The sequence below is a fragment of the Mauremys reevesii genome, linkage group 8, assembly GCF_016161935.1.
Source record: "Mauremys reevesii isolate NIE-2019 linkage group 8, ASM1616193v1, whole genome shotgun sequence".
Taxonomy (NCBI): Eukaryota; Metazoa; Chordata; order Testudines; family Geoemydidae; genus Mauremys; species Mauremys reevesii.
Window position 1 is genome coordinate 10956939 of NC_052630.1, and position 12853 is coordinate 10969791.

Below are 12853 nucleotides of genomic sequence, written 5' to 3' on the forward strand. Positions count from 1 at the left end.
GCCTGCAGCGCATGCGCCGGCAGCTCTCGGGCCTCTGGGACCGTCACGACGCATGCGTCGTCCGCGCGCTTCTGGTCTTCCACCGCTAGGTGGCGGGAAAGTCCGTTTTTGAGTCACGTGCCACAACCAGGCGGACGCTTCCGGTGCACGTCAAGTTCTGCTGAGGGGTCTGGTGCCTCGTTGCTTAACATGGGGGCGAGGGAACCTTCTGTGTCGGCTCCGCTCGCCCCTGTGCCGGGCCAAGGAGCGCGCAGCAGAGCAGCTCAATGTGCTGCGGAACCGTCTCCCTCTTCTCCCTGCCAGGCCGTGCGCAGCAATCCCGGGCCCACCCCGCCTCCCTCCGCCTAATGCTGAGACCCACCGTCTCCTCGTCGCCATCCCCGGCAGCCCAGCCTGCTACTGGAGGGCAGCATCCATTCAGTGGCAGGTGGACATAGCGGTGCTGCCCCCCCACGCCCTGTGTTGAGGACCCAAACACTACGCCCCCCTTCCCAGCGCCAGCCCAACACTGGCTGCTGTAGTCACAGGAACAGTGGGAAGAATAATTTGTCTCTATGCCCCCCCCCCCGCCCTTGAGGCAAGAACAGAGGCAGAGTGGTATAAAGGTGGCGTTAAGGTACCTTATGCCCCCTCCATCTAGGACCAGCAATGGACCAGGCTGGTTTCTGGTGTAAATTAGAGCAGCCTCAGGACTACTCCAATTCACACCCCGCTGCTTGTGGACCCCAAGAGGCAGTTTTAACATCCAAGAATAGCCTCTCGCAACATCTTTTGTGGGGAGGACTGTGAGAGAGTAGTATCATAGAGTTACTAGGTAGGAATATAAGTATTTCAGCCTTTAGTGGCCAAAGAAGTAGTCCCTTTAATTATCAGAGGGGTAGCCGTGTTAGTCTGGATCTGTAAAAGGCAACAGAGAGTCCTGTGGCACCTTGTAGACTAACATGTATTGGAGCATAAGCTTTTGTGGGTGAATACCCACTTCAGCAGACACATGTTATTCATGAGCATTCTGACTTCATTACCCACGCAACCATACACTTCTACTAGTGCCCAGGGATTTCCTGGCATTTGCTTATGACAGTATAGCTGACCATAACATTTTACAGTATCTTAATATAGTTGTAGACATATACAAAGTATAATTAGCTTTATGTACATTTATTATATGTTGCCAGATTTATTTTTTTGCATGTATTGGATGGCTTTTACTTTTGTCTTGACCTGGAAAGGTATTATGTCAGCATTGGTGTAAGAATGGGTTATGTTGCATGATTTTCAAAAGTGAAACTTTTTTTCTACAGGAAATCCTCATTTGATTAGAATCCAACTTCTTGAACTACAGCTGCAAACTAAGGAAACACAGTAAAGAGCTAACAAGAAAACATTGAAGTAAATATGCATTATATGATTTTCATTTAATCTTCAACCCATTATATAACATAAAATATAGCAACATAAAAAATAAGAAATCAGTTTATTACAGAAAATCACAAATATATTCTTACCTATAAAGTACTTGACTGCATTATAATCAATATTTCAAGAAAGAGAGAGAGAACAAAACCATGGTTAGGTTCAGTATCTATTCTTTGTTGTAACAAAAAATTAATTGCATGCACAATTTCTCTTTAAATAAACGATTATTAAAAATACCAAAAACTTTTGGCACTACAGTTACTCTCTGCAGACAAGAATACAGGGTAGATAGTAAACAGAAATGAATGGAAATTTATAACTGTTGGCATCCAAATCTACCAGTCAAATGCTTATCCTTGGTGCACTGCTATTAACCAGTGGAATACAGTACTATAAGGAATAGTTCTGATTGCATTTAACTGATATTCAAATTGCCCTGTCTTTTGTTATGCTTTCTCTGTAGAAAAGCAAGTACATGGTTTTCTCTATTGAGGTTGCAACAACTTACATATGTGCTTAACTTTAAAGACAATAGGATTTCTCTCAGTGTGTAAAGTTAGGTAAATTTCTGTTTGCAGGATCAGAATATATGTTTTGTAAAATGCTGCATATTAAGAATAATAATAATAGAAGTTAGATATGAGGGTGGGGGAAGGGACAGGACTTTTTCAAACTCTAGCCACAATTCAAGTTCTACCAACTCTTGATGCTAATATGAAATGTCATTCAAAATAGATCATGTAGGTGTTCATAGTATGATCATCCTCCTTTATGTGCTTTGACCAGCTTTGACATTCACACCATTATTAGGCTTCAGATTAACTATTACCCCCCCTCCCCTCAGAGATTAACGGAAACAGTTCACGCCTTTAGACTCATAGACTTTAAGGTCAGAAGGGACCATTATGATCATCTAGTCTGACCTCCTGCACAATGCAGGCCACAGAATCTCACCCATCCACTTCAATAACAAACCCCTAACCTATGTCTGAGTTATTGAAGTCCTCAAATTGTGGTTTGAAGAAATCAAGCTGCAGAGAATCCTCCAGCAAGTGACCCGTGCCCCATGCTGCAGAGGAAGGCAAAAAACCTCCAGGGTCAGTCCTGGTTTGAGAATATGGGCCCCATGCTAAGACACACATGGAAGTGGAAACTCAGCAAATTTATACTCATAAATTTTCCTTCTAATTCTTCCACTGTGGAAAGAGAGGGTTGTGGAAGTGGCAAGAAATTCAGCGCCCAACACCTGCAGTTCTGAGGGATATGCCAAAGGCAAAGAGTATCTGTGTTGGTCCCCATGCCTTACATTACCACCCAACTCCTCCACCTCCTTTATCAACCCTTGAAGATACCTTGGCTCCAATAGCTATTGCTTCATGATGCCTGCACTACAGACTCTGGCAGATTACCAATGCATTCATTTTCATTTAGTTCAAATTGTGAAGATTATTTTTATTTTTGCAATTGTAAAAGCTATTTTTACACATTTTAAATGTGTTAACTAATTTTGGGTGCCGCCATTTTTGGGGGGCCAACTTGAGACATCTTTTGCTTGACTTTCAGAGGGACTGTAGGCCAGCAGTTTAGTTACCTGAAAGTTAGATAAAAGAATAGAAAAATGAAAGGAGAGAGGGAGGATTGTAAGAAGAGATGGGAAAAAAAGAGAATAGAAGGGAGAAAAATTGAGGTATAGAGTTCTGGTGAGAGTATTGGTACAGATTCAGATTGATGCATTTTCCTCCAGAGAAAAAATGGAAGAATTTAATTATAGTATAGAACTTTTCCTATGGAGTCTAAGATCAGCTGCCACATCTGCACCCAGACCTAGAGGAATCATTCTAAAAGAGAGGAAACGTGATTTGACAATATCATCTTCAGAAGCACTGGTTGCTTTAAAAAAAAAGTTTTTAAAGAGAGCTTAGAAACATTGTCACAATACATATTGATACAAAATGAAAAAAACTAAGCAGATTCTTATGATATTCCAAAATATGGCAAGTACTTTTAGTGACAACCATGATATCACAAGAGAGTTTCTTTGATATCAGACACTTGCTGCTGCTGCTGAAGACAACAGCTGTAATTGGCACCCGTTGAACCAGCTTGACATGATATCTTGCCCTGGGATGGCAGGATTTTGCTTTCAATAAAAGCTTCTGGGTAGGTGCTGCTGTATTCATTGCACTGATTTTCTGGCATATGTTCATGATCTTCATGGTCTTCAGTACTTCTTTCACAATATTTGGCATTCAGCTTAATGTTATCAGAAGAATCACAGTTCTGCGTACCTGCTATAATATTTTCAACCACTCTAGTTTTCAGAAGATATTCCGACTAGCAAAATTTATTGTAAAACTAACTTTTGCTGAAATTATGCTTTCTCTCAAAAAATTCCTGTAAACAACCATTAACAAGTAGGGCAGCAAATAATACAACAGTCCACTGGTTCTTCTTTCCTTTCCTCAATTTGTTTCTGATCATACTCTATTTCTTCTCTCCCTTGTGTTTTTATAATCCACTTTAGCAGAATTTTTTAAATTGTTTAAATTAGCATTTAGAAATACAATTACAGGGGTTTCGCTTCCAAAGGTCTTCCCTCATTGGCCCTGAACACATGTAAAAGAGCAGCTAACCTATGGATTGTGCTGGGTGGTCTTGATGCTTTTTGATTCAAGAGAGAGTGGTGAAGGCATGGTCAACAATATGCTCCTCTCTATCAAGTGATTTCACAATCTCCTCAGTCATTTTTATGCATTCTGGAAGTATTGACCTAACCAAACGCAATTAATTTGTGATTTATAATTCCATGTGATTTATTGTGCTTTGTTCAGATAATTCATCAAAGCTTAAAAGATGGTGTAGCCTCTTCCTACATCCCTCCCCTCACTAGCCTTACTGTGTCCCCAGGGGAATTCACTTGAGGGAGGGCAGCTAGGAGGAGTAGCACTTCCAGTCTTTCCTTGGGATATCTTTTGTCTGCAAACAACTTTGACTTTGAAAATCTTAGCCTACCTATGAGATTTAAATGCACAATTCCCATTAATTGCAATGGGAACTGCATATCTAAATCATCTAGATGTCTGAAAATTTCAGCCCAGTCTCCACTGGGGGATCCATAGGAACCCTGTTGATAGAGACTGCAGGGAAGAAGTGCTGAACGAATGTATCCCTGCTACTTGGTGATCTTTGTTAGAGGAAAGGTTCTGGGTGCATAGCATGGGAGCTGTCCCCTGGTGCACACTCTTCCGCCGAAGTCTTCAGTAAGGTCTGCACCAACAGAAGCTGATCCAGACCCTGAGTGAATTTGGCTTTCGGCCTGTGTACGCTATTTTCATAAACATTTAAATCTGAAGCACACCAACATGCAGGCTTAACAATGTCCTGCTAAATTCTAATACCAATGAGGTTTCACGCTGCATCAGTAAATGTAGCTATTAATTATCATCATCATTAAATGTTTATATTTTGTCAGTGCCCAGAGGCTCCAGTAAGGATTAGGGCCCCATTGTGCTGACCAAAGATATGTTAAGTCTCTGTCATGAAGAGCTATATTGGAAGTATTTCACAAATACTACTGTAAATGCAATGACCAATTTTCTGTTCTCATTCTTTTCTTTACAGCAAAATACTGAAGCTATTCTATGATTAAACAGTGCAGCTCTAATGGCTTGGAATTACCAAGGAGACTGAAGTAGCAAATCACAATAGTACCCTGCAAGTAGGGTAGCATGTCATGTTTGGTGGAGGCTTGCTAGCAACTCCACTCGGCAACAGCTGTTTTCAAGAGCATGTGACAAGAAGAAACCTGCTTTAGTAAACATGTAAGTTTCCTGATTTGTTTAAAAAAAAACAAAAAAAAATCACAACATACTAATTTTCAAATGTTTTTTTTTAAATTAAAATGACAGTTTACAGCTATTTTTAAAAAAGGTCTTCCTTAATAATAGTTAAGAAATAGGGAGGAGATGTGTTATGTTTGGATATTTTAAAATGCTATAGTCAGGCTTGTAAAAATGTATTAACATCGTCTAAAATTACTGACTCCATAAATAAACAGTAAGCATGATTTACTAAGCATATCATCCGAACTGTGGTACAACCATGCATTCTTTTCCTCGCATTTGGTCTGTGAGTTTAATAGGTGGTATATTTCAAAATCATTTACTTATTATGTAGGACACTGATAACATGCCTTCCAGATAAAACTGATGTGGAAGAAAATAGGCATAGGTCAATAGTGTTAACTGAATTGCAAAACAAAAGACAAAGGACTAGTCACTCAGTGAAATATTAACACTTGCTGCAGCTTTCTCTGTAAACAAACAGCTAGAAGAAACATTTTAGCAGCATTTTAGTTTTTCTGAAAACATATCTGATTTTTCTAAAGTAACCCCCTTGTTTCCTTCTCTATTAAATAATACTAAAATATTCCTCTGGCAAGTCATGGTACTTTAGTGGCAACACTGGTTGGATTCCTAGTGTGCATAAGGCTCCTGAAACAGAAAGTTTATTTTTCTATATTGCACCATCAGACTCTCAATGCTTAACAAATGAGCAGTAAAAGTGCCAAAACACTAACAAATGGTGACACCAGGTGAAATGTAAGCTAAAAGTTGATGAGATTACTTGAGTATAAAAGATTATGACTGTCATTTTGTAAGAATGCTTGTCTCTAAATTCAAAAGTAAACAAATATTAAGAAAATCAGATGTGGAATGTAGTTGAGATTTTCTATTTCTCTGTTATCCTGTATGCTGGGTATTAAATCTCTTAAGAGCAGTGTATTTTAGTCTCTAAAAAGAAAGCAGGAGCCATCCTTTTTCGTAATTCTGATTAATCACTCTGCACATTAATTTTTAATTACCAGCTCCTGACAAGTTACTCTGCCTACTAATTATCCACAAGGTATGGGCTACTTGCTATTAAAACTAAATACATTCTAATGATCATAGATATCAAAGTTGCCAGCAAGCTTAGAAGTTTTCTGCTATGAAAAAAAATTGAAAAACAATTATATTCTCCAATTCAGAATATTTATCACACACCCATCATGGATGACTCAGAAGTGACAAGTTACATGCAGATGGCTCACACATACTTGAATTCTGATTAATACCTTTAAATAGGGGGACCACATAACATATATTTAGCTCCTGTGTCATCCCCAATATATTTACAACTATCATTAGCACCTTTAACTGGATGTCACTGCCACAGCCAAGAAACACAAAACATCAAGGCATTCATGGCAAAATTCTCCTTTGCGGATTAATCCTGTGTAGAGAAGAAACTCATGAGGCCAGATCCTAGCCTCTATTAATTCTTCTTTGCACAATTCCATATACACAAAGCTGATTTAAAGATGGCCTAGATGGCCAGCTGAGGATTGTATTTGAATAGAAACAACTCCCTGAGTTACTGCAACCTGGAGTAATGTAGGTTATCTAATTCATGCTGGGGATTGAACTCTGGCCCTTAGCAGCTCCAGAGATTTAGTGGGTAATATAGATGGCCCACAGCTTGTCCAGACCCAAATATCAGTCCCTCAAAAGAAGACTTTGAAAAAGTGCTTTCATTAGTTTCCTGCTTTACTAACATCTGCTAAACATTATCAGACTTATCTACCTTTTAACTGGATTATGGAGAATCTTCTCAGAAATGTGTGTTACATTTCACCTAGTCCCTGGGGAGAAACTGTAGACCTGCCTCAAACTCTATTTTGATGAATCCTTGACCAAAGCCATTTGTCTAGCACAGTAACTCCATTTTGGACATCTGTAAAGTCATAGAATGAACAAAATTGAGAAGCCATAATCTTAGAAAATTTGAGAAATGGGAGACGCTAAAATCTTGGTTCATTTGATACTACACTTGAGTCTGCTAGATTTTACAATTTATCAGCAAGTCACCATAATGTTGTGGCATCAATTTATTACCACGAATCTAACTCTTTTCTAGTCAAGCTCCACAAGCCTAGGCTAGATGTTTTCCAATTTGGGAAAGACTTGTTTTTTGTTGGGATCTAGTCTTCAAATCTTGCAGGAAGAGCACCATATGTTAGGAAGGATCACCTTTCTAGGATCAGATAGTTTACACTGATGTTTGCAAACCAAACTTTATCTTCTAATTTTGCAGAGGAACCTGAATGCAGAATAATTTCTGCAGTGTTTTGAACGGTCTTCAGCCTTGTTTTTTTAATTCTACCCTCTCCTGTTCTCATTTGTCTCTTTTTTTGTACTAATCTGCCCATTTATGTCTTTGTTCTCAGGATCTGAGCAACTTGTTACTCAGGTGGATCCAATACCAATGCCTTTTCCTTGCTATGTTGTTGCATAAATTTCTGATGTTCTTTCTTGGTGGGTACACACATTAAACCTGCCATGCTGGTAGGTTAATAGATAAATGACACAAAGCATTTGGTTCTGTTGGATATTTTCAGATGCAAACGTTTTTGAACGGCTCTGAATTTTTCACAGTACATCTTCCTATTCTTATTTTCTTAATGGGGCGAGAGAGGAAGTGAAAGCAGAACACAATGGAGGCCGGTTTCATTCCTTGTGCAAGTCCATTGACAGCAGAAGGATTGTGTAATATGCATGTTATCTTGTGTAACGTTGCAGCAGGAAAGAAGCAATGGAAAGTTGTATATTATATAAATATCACTCATACAAGTTTGCTGGAGTACACACTTGCATGGCAGGTGTAAAGGAGCACACAAGGTGCAAGTCCATAAGGACAATCAGGCCCTTGCAGTTGTAGAGTACTTGTTGTAATTTAAAATACATCCGAGTTCTAGCACTGTTTACATTCATAGCAATATCAATTGCCTTTCAGTGGATATAAGCAATGTGGAGATTGATTTATTTATTCAGTATACATGGCATCACACCTTTATATACTATATGGCAATGTCCTTGTATTGATTTTGATAGAATTTCGCTCTTTCACAAGATTGCACAGATCTTTGTAAAAGTAATGTTTTATAATAATAAATACATAATGTTATAATATTTCCCAGATTATATGTGCTGTTGTTACAAACAATAGAAGCTCCATTTCTACCACAGAAGGGAGAGTAGGAAAGAAGGCAAAGTACAGTGACCAGTTTTCTCTGAAAAAACAGGGGTGTTTCTGTTGTCAGGGCGTGTCCTTGTGTCCCCATCAGTTTCACCAAGGAAAGTTTTGCCCTGGTTTTTGTAACCTCTGCATACAGACTGCCTGCTAGCTGGGTCAGTGAAATTGACAACAGGCCATCTGAGAATATATGCAACTCAGGGACCTCCCTAGCAGACCTGTTATATGTTGATACCTTGCCCTTTAGGGTAGAAGGGGGTTGCTTGGCTGACAAGCAGGCATCATGTTCTCATTCACCCCCCAGAACTAACTGACTCTACTACTATTTGAGATGTGGTTTCTTTGCGCAGCGCTCCAAAGAATGGATTATTGCCACATGAATCCTCTTGGTTTGGTGTTACTTTAAGAAGGTGCAATAGCACCACTTGGTCACAAGAGGGAGCTCACATTACTCTAGTGACATATCAAATAGTAGGAAATCAGTTCCGTGAAAGCATCAGGTATTGGCTACTGCCAGAGGCAGGATATTGGACCAACGGCATAAGATTTGTAATTATCCTATCAGATACATTTATTCTTAAAAATGGTAATTACAAATCTTATGCTTTCATGGAAAAACCCCATCACCACTTACCAAATTTAATGTGTCAATTCAGTGATACAATACGGGGTGTTTCAATTTCTAACCTAGGAACTTAAATGCTATAGGCAGCATTAACTCCCTTCCATGCCTCCCCCACTACTGGAGAGGGTAGGTAGATCAGAGCCACAAGGGACAGTAACCCTAAAAACAGAGCAGAAGACAGGGCTCAAGACCCATAATATTAGTTTTGTTTTTCCTATGGATCTGCAGGTTGATCCTCTTCCCACACTTCTTGTCTGCACATCTACCCCTTTAGAGGTAAATATATATGAGGGTGCAGAGTCAGAGTAACAGCAATCTAACAATCTCTGTCCAGCAGAGGAGTACCTAGAGGACTGCTCTAGCCAGCATAATTTAGAGCAGCCCTTAGGTTCAGCCCCCAGTTAAGCCAAGGCTCATGTTTCCTCTGCTAAATTCAGCTTAGCTATGCCCTGAATATTGCCCAGAATTCCTAATATTCTATTTTATCTCTAATTCTCTTTTATCACTATTAATTGTGTGCATTGAAAGAGGAAAATAAAACATAAATGAAGGCCACCCTTCTCCCAGCTGCTAATGGCAGCTATATTGGCTGAGTTTACTCTGTTTAGGGGACTTTTTTCTAAAATAAAATAAAAATATGTCTCAAGCCCACACCCAGAGCCCTACTCCTACTTCTATCTCTGAGAAACTGAAATACAGCTTCCCTGGTCCCTCTCTAAGTGATTCTTTCCCACTTGTAAGAACTCAGAGTCCTTGAGGACATAGAATCAGAAGTATCTTTTATTTGGGGAAATGGGGAAAAAACAGTAAAAAGGCATAGGAAAACTCACTCTCTCATATTCAGGAAGCTGAATAACCCAAATCAGTGCATCAGGAGTTAGGTCAACCTCAGTTCCAAATAATAATCCTCTGATTTACAGAGGTTCAGAACTTAGTCCCATCACAAAACCCACTCATGGGTCCAGTTAGACTCAGTAGCAGTTAAGGGGAAGTTGACCTCTGCCACACTGCTCCAGTTCAGAAAGAATCGCTCTGCCAGGTCTCCCTTCTGTATTAAGCTTGAGTTTTGTTGTTACCAAACCAAAGTCCACTACCTGGAAGGTCATGTTAACCCACCCACTCCGGAACACAAATTCCTATGCCCTTTCATCAGAATAGTATTAATAATAGTTATTTATACAATCAAAACAAACAAAATCCAAGCAAAGAAACAAAACTCGGTAGGTGGAATTACTGGTAAGCAATGTTATAACTGCTTTAAATGAAGGTAGCCCCAGCTGGTTTCTTCCTTTTTTTCCCCTATAAAGGGAATATAAAGTTCCCTCCCTATCTTCTGGCTCTTCTCTCACTCCTGTAAGCCCCAGAAAGTTACACAAAACCAATCTAATTAACAACTGAATATTCTTGTACCACACCTGCAGGCCAATGTTTTCTTTAACTCCCTGTTGATAAATTTATGGGACAAGATTGTGCAAACAAACTTGTGTCAATCTATTTTAAAAGCTTCTCTATAATCCTGAAAGTCTGGGCTTCTTCTAGGAACACTCAATATAATGAAGTTGGTCCCCAAGCCCAGTGTGCAGCTGTAAACGTGTCTCATGCTGTTAGGACTCATCAGCATGATACAGTAACCTGGAAATGTGAACAGACACACAATCAGAAAAGGCCTGGAGATTAAAATCCTGTCTATCCTATAACTTTTAACTGAGTGTGAAACCATTCTAAGGCACGGTCAACTCTAAATTTGGTTTGTGTCCTCAAACAAACATGCCTAATGCTTGTTTTGCCCTTGCTGGTGGCCTACGCTAGCATGCGGGTGTCTTCCTGTAAGAAGCGCAGCCCACTGATTTTTTGCAGTATAGATAGGACCCCATATCTTAGTGGCCTGGTTGGTACTTTTTGGATATATGGAGGAACACGCCAGAGTACATTGTTCCACAAGCTGATGTTATTTCATCTCACCTGAACTGATCACTCTCGTTAGTGTGTGTATGGTAACACCCATTGTTTCATGTTCTCTCTGTGTGTGTATATATATCTTCCTACTATATTTTCCACTGCATGCATCCGATGAAGTGGGCTGTAGCCCACGAAAGCTTATGCTCAAATAAATTTGTTAGTCTCTACGGTGCCACAAGCATGCCTGTTCTTTTTGCATTGTTAAGGTATCTAAAGAGATACTTCCAGGTCAGATTGCTCCACATTAGTAATGGACTTTAACAGCTGTTTCAGTAAACACTGTTCCAATGTGAAAAGACACTTTACATGACAGCACTGGATATAGGGAATTACTAACAAATATCTTGACATTCATTTAGATGTCAGAACTCAATATTCTCTCATGGATGTATCGTAGCAATGCTATCTAATGTAATGAACATTTTAAGTTCAGCTTGACTTCTTTATACATTTCAGTACTTAGCAGCTGTATTTTTCATGTGCAAACAGACCCCCCCACACACATTCCCCCCTCTGTGCTTACTTTGTTCACCCGGTGCCAATTATCACCATGTTAAGCTACACACCTCCAATGGCTTTAGCCTCTGACCATCGTGCTTCAGTTTTTAACATCATCTAGACCTACAACAGTATTACACATAAAAAAAACCTACATTAAAAGGACATTAAGATTGCAAAGTCAAGCACTCCAAAGTTAGGAAATGCCAGACTTAAGGTTGCCTGTGCAACCTTAATACAGCCCCTGTGTGCATATGTATCATGGTACAGTGTCTGACTACATGATCACATACTGCTTTTTCCTGACAGCAGAGGAAAGGTGACACTTGGAAATCTTGGGTTCCATTCCAGGCTCTGAAGAAGTGTGCTCTAGTGGGCCCGGACTCCTCTGCCTCTTCCTCCCAATCTTGACCTCTTCTGCCCAGGCCCTGCAACCTGTCCCCATCCCAGTCCTGTCTTTTCTCTATCTCTGGTGCCTTGTCCAAATCTTACTCTCTTGACCTATCCAGTCTCAGACCCCCATTCCAGGCCTGGTGTCTGAGTCCTGGTCCCCACCATTACTCCCAGTTTTTCTCCCTCCCCATGTCGGTTCTTAGTGTCTTGTCCCGCTGGTCCCAGTTCAGCCCTCCTGCCAGTCCCAATTCTCCCCCCCCACCCCCGAGTTTCTCATCCAATCTCTCTCTCTCTCTCTCCCCTCCCACTCCACTGATTCCTTGTCTCTCTCTGTCTCCCCCCATCCCTGGCTACTTGTCCCAGTTTCTTTGCCCAGCCAGTCCGAATTCTGCCCCTGCACCACAACCCCTTCTCAGATCTATCTCCCCTCACCCCAATCCTGCCACACTGGTCTTAGTCCCAGTCTCTTTGTCTAAGCAGTTCCAACCCCCCTTCTTGCCCCCCCAGCTCCTTATCCAATCTCAGTGTTCCCAACCAGTGCCAGCCTTTCCCCAGCCCTGGCTCCTAGTCTCATTATCCAACCAGTCCCACTCTCCCCCTCCAAGCCACTAGTCCTAGTCTCCTTGTTCAACCAGCCTCAGCATCCACAACCCTTCCAGCTCCAATTTCCAGCCTCTCCCACTCAGCTCCCAGTCCCAACCTCCCCTCCCCACCCCTTTAAATTCCTAATCCAAGTCTTCCCACTAGCTCCCAGCCCCTTACCCAACTAGTCCCAGTCCCTCTCCCCACTTCAGCTCTAGTGCCACCAGACTCCTTGCCCCAATCTAGTTCTTTCTCTACCCCCGATCCGTCTGGGTTCTTACTTCATGCTACCTGGGGTGCCAGCAA

At 40.8% G+C, this 12853-nt stretch overlaps 1 long non-coding RNA gene across 3 annotated transcripts in view; it reads left to right on the forward strand.

The window, feature by feature from the left end:
- The first annotated feature begins 23 nt into the window (after positions 1-23).
- Positions 24-12853, forward strand: part of LOC120369987 — a 129172-nt gene continuing 116342 nt past the window's right edge. Inside the window, exons 1-4 of one of the 3 annotated variants that reach the window (XR_005583541.1) lie at positions 24-427; positions 1302-1389; positions 5038-5237; positions 7685-8338. This is a non-coding gene — a long non-coding RNA (uncharacterized LOC120369987). Of the gene's footprint in view, positions 428-1301; positions 1390-5037; positions 5487-7684; positions 8339-12853 lie in introns of those variants that run through there. The other 2 variants (XR_005583540.1, XR_005583539.1) reach the window with 2 other exon arrangements.